Below are 6,492 nucleotides of genomic sequence, written 5' to 3' on the forward strand. Positions count from 1 at the left end.
GTCACAATCAGTACCCTAACAATGGCATTGGCCTGTGTTGATAAGTTGGTAAGTGCTATTTGTTGGGGTAGTTTCAAGTGACTTTTTCATCTGGGACATACATCTGATCTAGCATGTTGGGGCCAATCCTGCTTCTGACTAAATAACACACTGAGATCACTTCAAATGGCAGCACTAATTCTGAAATGTGGCAATAAGTGCTTCACTTTGGGGTAGTCTCATCTGTGTAGTCTTAGTAGTCAGTTCAAATGTCTGAATTGAAAACCATACAAGTGCTCAATCTATGGCTATCTCAAACTTGTTTTTCTGTAAAGTTTCCTCAAACAGAGGCATTCATTTTGAAAAGTTTATAAATAAGTGCTTCTCTTTGGGGTAGCTTGATAGAGATGATTCTTCAGTTTCATACCCTTTGTTTCACTGCTGAGTATGTATGCTCCTCTGAAATAGGCAAAAAGATGATGGCATAAAGAAGCTGCATCATATCTGTGTCACAATCAGTACCCTAACAATGGCATTGGCCTGTTTTGATGAGTTGGTAAGTGCTATTTGTTGGGGTAGTTTCAAGTGACTTTTTCATCTGTGACATACAGTACATCTGATCTAGCAAGTTGGGCCAATTCCTCCTCTGACTAAATAACACATTGAGATCACTTCAAATGGCAGCACTAATTCTGAAATGTGGCAATAAGTGCTTCACTTTGGGGTAGTCTCATCTGTGTAGTCTTGGTAGTCAGTCCAAATGCCTGAATTGAAAACCATACAAGTGCCCAATCTATGGATGTCTCTGCAGAGGTGATTCTCCTTTGTTACCATTCCAGCAGGATATGATGCCCACCTGAGATATGTTGCTATGGTCAATTGGAGTCAACATTCTGATGGAGGACATATTGGGCCATTAAAGGGTATTGCCTGTCCATGATTGCAATTATGCAAAGATTCCCTTAATCTCTCCAGCATTCACGCTTTTTAGAAATGTGTGAATATCTGCCAAGAAGAAATGCTGACCAATGTCTCTGATTGGGGTGTGTCTGAGGGAGGGGCTGTGAATTACCTGGAAAGGAGCAGGGCTGCTATATGCTTTAAAAGCTGTGCAGAAGGAACATTTCTACACTTACCAAAGCTGAAGGGACCATCCACAATGCACTGCTGCTTGGAGGAAGTCTAGAACTTGGCCTGGGACACAAGTGCCACATCTCTGGGTATGTAGTAGACAGGTGACCTAAGAAAATGAGGATAGCACAAAAGATTTGCATCAGAATTTAGTCATGCTCAGTACCCTAACAGTGGCACTGACCTGTGTTTAGTATATGGCAAGTGCTATTTGTTGAGGTAGTTTTGATGACATTCTCAAGTGGGAACCTAGTCAGCTTGTACTACAGTTACAAACTAACACAATGAGATTACTTCAAGTGGTGGCACTAATTCTTAAATTCAATGGAAAGTGCTTCTCTTTGGGGTAGTCTCAGAAGTGATCAGCATTCTGGGGTTGTTTATTTCAGGCATTTACATGTAAGTGCAGAAGATTCTTCAGAGAAAGGAGACAGACTGATACCTCAACTCTGGTAACTCTCTCATCAAATGTCAAAGAAAGTGCTATCAAGTTGGGGTGTTGGTCTGGATTAAAGTCATCCAAGTCTCTCAGGTAGAAAGACATTCTATGCCACGTGTCCATTCTTTCCAGGCTAAAAATAGTTTTTCTGTAAAGTTTCCTCAAACAGAGGCATTCATTTTGAAAAGTTTATAAATAAGTGCTTCTCTTTGGGGTAGCTTGATAGAGATGATTCTTCAGTTTATACCAGGGACCCTTTGTTTTCACTGCTGAGTATGAAGGCTCCATTGACATAAGCAAAAAATATGATGGCATAAAGAAGTTCCCACATCTGTCACAATCAGTACCCTAACAATGGCATTGGCCTGTGTTGATAAGTTGGTAAGTGCTATTTGTTGGGGTAGTTTCAAGTGACTTTTTCATCTGGGACATACATCTGATCTAGCATGTTGGGGCCAATCCTGCTTCTGACTAAATAACACACTGAGATCACTTCAAATGGCAGCACTAATTCTGAAATGTGGCAATAAGTGCTTCACTTTGGGGTAGTCTCATCTGTGTAGTCTTAGTAGTCAGTTCAAATGTCTGAATTGAAAACCATACAAGTGCTCAATCTATGGCTATCTCAAACTTGTTTTTCTGTAAAGTTTCCTCAAACAGAGGCATTCATTTTGAAAAGTTTATAAATAAGTGCTTCTCTTTGGGGTAGCTTGATAGAGATGATTCTTCAGTTTCATACCCTTTGTTTCACTGCTGAGTATGTAGGCTCCTCTGAAATAGGCAAAAAGATGATGGCATAAAGAAGTTGCATCATATCTGTGTCACAATCAGTACCCTAACAATGGCATTGGCCTGTTTTGATGAGTTGGTAAGTGCTATTTGTTGGGGTAGTTTCAAGTGACTTTTTCATCTGTGACATACAGTACATCTGATCTAGCAAGTTGTGCCAATTCCTCTTCTGACTAAATAACACATTGAGATCACTTCAAATGGCAGCACTAATTCTGAAATGTGGCAATAAGTGCTTCACTTTGGGGTAGTCTCATCTGTGTAGTCTTGGTAGTCAGTCCAAATGCCTGAATTGAAAACCATACAAGTGCCCAATCTATGGATGTCTCTGCAGAGGTGATTCTCCTTTGTTACCATTCCAGCAGGATATGATGCCCACCTGAGATATGTTGCTATGGTCAATTGGAGTCAACATTCTGATGGAGGACATATTGGGCCATTAAAGGGTATTGCCTGTCCATGATTGCAATTATGCAAAGATTCCCTTAATCTCTCCAGCATTCACGCTTTTTAGAAATGTGTGAATATCTGCCAAGAAGAAATGCTGACCAATGTCTCTGATTGGGGTGTGTCTGAGGGAGGGGCTGTGAATTACCTGGAAAGGAGCAGGGCTGCTATATGCTTTAAAAGCTGTGCAGAAGGAACATTTCTACACTTACCAAAGCTGAAGGGACCATCCACAATGCACTGCTGCTTGTAGGAAGTCTAGAACTTGGCCTGGGACACAAGTGCCACATCTCTGGGTATGTAGTAGACAGGTGACCTAAGAAAATGAGGATAGCACAAAAGATTTGCATCAGAATTTAGTCATGCTCAGTACCCTAACAGTGGCACTGACCTGTGTTTAGTATATGGCAAGTGCTATTTGTTGAGGTAGTTTTGATGACATTCTCAAGTGGGAACCTAGTCAGCTTGTACTACAGTTACAAACTAACACAATGAGATTACTTCAAGTGGTGGCACTAATTCTTAAATTCAATGGAAAGTGCTTCTCTTTGGGGTAGTCTCAGAAGTGATCAGCATTCTGGGGTTGTTTATTTCAGGTATTACATGTAAGTGCAGAAGATTCTTCAGAGAAAGGAGACAGACTGATACCTCAACTCTAGTAACTCTCTCATCAAATGTCAAAGAAAGTGCTATCAAGTTGGGGTGTTGGTCTGGATTAAAGTCATCCAAGTCTCTCAGGTAGAAAGACATTCTATGCCACGTGTCCATTCTTTCCAGGCTAAAAATAGTTTTTCTGTAAAGTTTCCTCAAACAGAGGCATTCATTTTGAAAAGTTTATAAATAAGTGCTTCTCTTTGGGGTAGCTTGATAGAGATGATTCTTCAGTTTATACCAGGGACCCTTTGTTTTCACTGCTGAGTATGAAGGCTCCATTGACATAAGCAAAAAATATGATGGCATAAAGAAGTTCCCACATCTGTCACAATCAGTACCCTAACAATGGCATTGGCCTGTGTTGATAAGTTGGTAAGTGCTATTTGTTGGGGTAGTTTCAAGTGACTTTTTCATCTGGGACATACATCTGATCTAGCATGTTGGGGCCAATCCTGCTTCTGACTAAATAACACACTGAGATCACTTCAAATGGCAGCACTAATTCTGAAATGTGGCAATAAGTGCTTCACTTTGGGGTAGTCTCATCTGTGTAGTCTTAGTAGTCAGTTCAAATGTCTGAATTGAAAACCATACAAGTGCTCAATCTATGGCTATCTCAAACTTGTTTTTCTGTAAAGTTTCCTCAAACAGAGGCATTCATTTTGAAAAGTTTATAAATAAGTGCTTCTCTTTGGGGTAGCTTGATAGAGATGATTCTTCAGTTTCATACCCTTTGTTTCACTGCTGAGTATGTATGCTCCTCTGAAATAGGCAAAAAGATGATGGCATAAAGAAGCTGCATCATATCTGTGTCACAATCAGTACCCTAACAATGGCATTGGCCTGTTTTGATGAGTTGGTAAGTGCTATTTGTTGGGGTAGTTTCAAGTGACTTTTTCATCTGTGACATACAGTACATCTGATCTAGCAAGTTGTGCCAATTCCTCTTCTGACTAAATAACACATTGAGATCACTTCAAATGGCAGCACTAATTCTGAAATGTGGCAATAAGTGCTTCACTTTGGGGTAGTCTCATCTGTGTAGTCTTGGTAGTCAGTCCAAATGCCTGAATTGAAAACCATACAAGTGCCCAATCTATGGATGTCTCTGCAGAGGTGATTCTCCTTTGTTACCATTCCAGCAGGACATGATGCCCACCTGAGATATGTTGCTATGGTCAATTGGAGTCAACATTCTGATGGAGGACATATTGGGCCATTAAAGGGTACTGCCTGTCCATGATTGCAATTATGCAAAGATTCCCTTAATCTCTCCAGCATTCACGCTTTTTAGAAATGTGTGAATATCTGCCAAGAAGAAATGCTGACCAATGTCTCTGATTGGGGTGTGTCTGAGGGAGGGGCTGTGAATTACCTGGAAAGGAGCAGGGCTGCTATATGCTTTAAAAGCTGTGCAGAAGGAACATTTCTACACTTACCAAAGCTGAAGGGACCATCCACAATGCACTGCTGCTTGGAGGAAGTCTAGAACTTGGCCTGGGACACAAGTGCCACATCTCTGGGTATGTAGTAGACAGGTGACCTAAGAAAATGAGGATAGCACAAAAGATTTGCATCAGAATTTAGTCATGCTCAGTACCCTAACAGTGGCACTGACCTGTGTTTAGTATATGGCAAGTGCTATTTGTTGAGGTAGTTTTGATGACATTCTCAAGTGGGAACCTAGTCAGCTTGTACTACAGTTACAAACTAACACAATGAGATTACTTCAAGTGGTGGCACTAATTCTTAAATTCAATGGAAAGTGCTTCTCTTTGGGGTAGTCTCAGAAGTGATCAGCATTCTGGGGTTGTTTATTTCAGGTATTACATGTAAGTGCAGAAGATTTACAGAGAAAGGAGACAGACTGATACCTCAACTCTAGTAACTCTCTCATCAAATGTCAAAGAAAGTGCTATCAAGTTGGGGTGTTGGTCTGGATTAAAGTCATCCAAGTCTCTCAGGTAGAAAGACATTCTATGCCACGTGTCCATTCTTTCCAGGCTAAAAATAGTTTTTCTGTAAAGTTTCCTCAAACAGAGGCATTCATTTTGAAAAGTTTATAAATAAGTGCTTCTCTTTGGGGTAGCTTGATAGAGATGATTCTTCAGTTTATACCAGGGACCCTTTGTTTTCACTGCTGAGTATGAAGGCTCCATTGACATAAGCAAAAAATATGATGGCATAAAGAAGTTCCCACATCTGTCACAATCAGTACCCTAACAATGGCATTGGCCTGTGTTGATAAGTTGGTAAGTGCTATTTGTTGGGGTAGTTTCAAGTGACTTTTTCATCTGGGACATACATCTGATCTAGCATGTTGGGGCCAATCCTGCTTCTGACTAAATAACACACTGAGATCACTTCAAATGGCAGCACTAATTCTGAAATGTGGCAATAAGTGCTTCACTTTGGGGTAGTCTCATCTGTGTAGTCTTAGTAGTCAGTTCAAATGTCTGAATTGAAAACCATACAAGTGCTCAATCTATGGCTATCTCAAACTTGTTTTTCTGTAAAGTTTCCTCAAACAGAGGCATTCATTTTGAAAAGTTTATAAATAAGTGCTTCTCTTTGGGGTAGCTTGATAGAGATGATTCTTCAGTTTCATACCCTTTGTTTCACTGCTGAGTATGTATGCTCCTCTGAAATAGGCAAAAAGATGATGGCATAAAGAAGCTGCATCATATCTGTGTCACAATCAGTACCCTAACAATGGCATTGGCCTGTTTTGATGAGTTGGTAAGTGCTATTTGTTGGGGTAGTTTCAAGTGACTTTTTCATCTGTGACATACAGTACATCTGATCTAGCAAGTTGGGCCAATTCCTCTTCTGACTAAATAACACATTGAGATCACTTCAAATGGCAGCACTAATTCTGAAATGTGGCAATAAGTGCTTCACTTTGGGGTAGTCTCATCTGTGTAGTCTTGGTAGTCAGTCCAAATGCCTGAATTGAAAACCATACAAGTGCCCAATCTATGGATGTCTCTGCAGAGGTGATTCTCCTTTGTTACCATTCCAGCAGGATATGATGCCCACCTGAGATATGTTGC

This window comes from Sprattus sprattus (assembly GCF_963457725.1).
Source record: "Sprattus sprattus genome assembly, chromosome: 7".
Taxonomy (NCBI): Eukaryota; Metazoa; Chordata; class Actinopteri; order Clupeiformes; family Clupeidae; genus Sprattus; species Sprattus sprattus.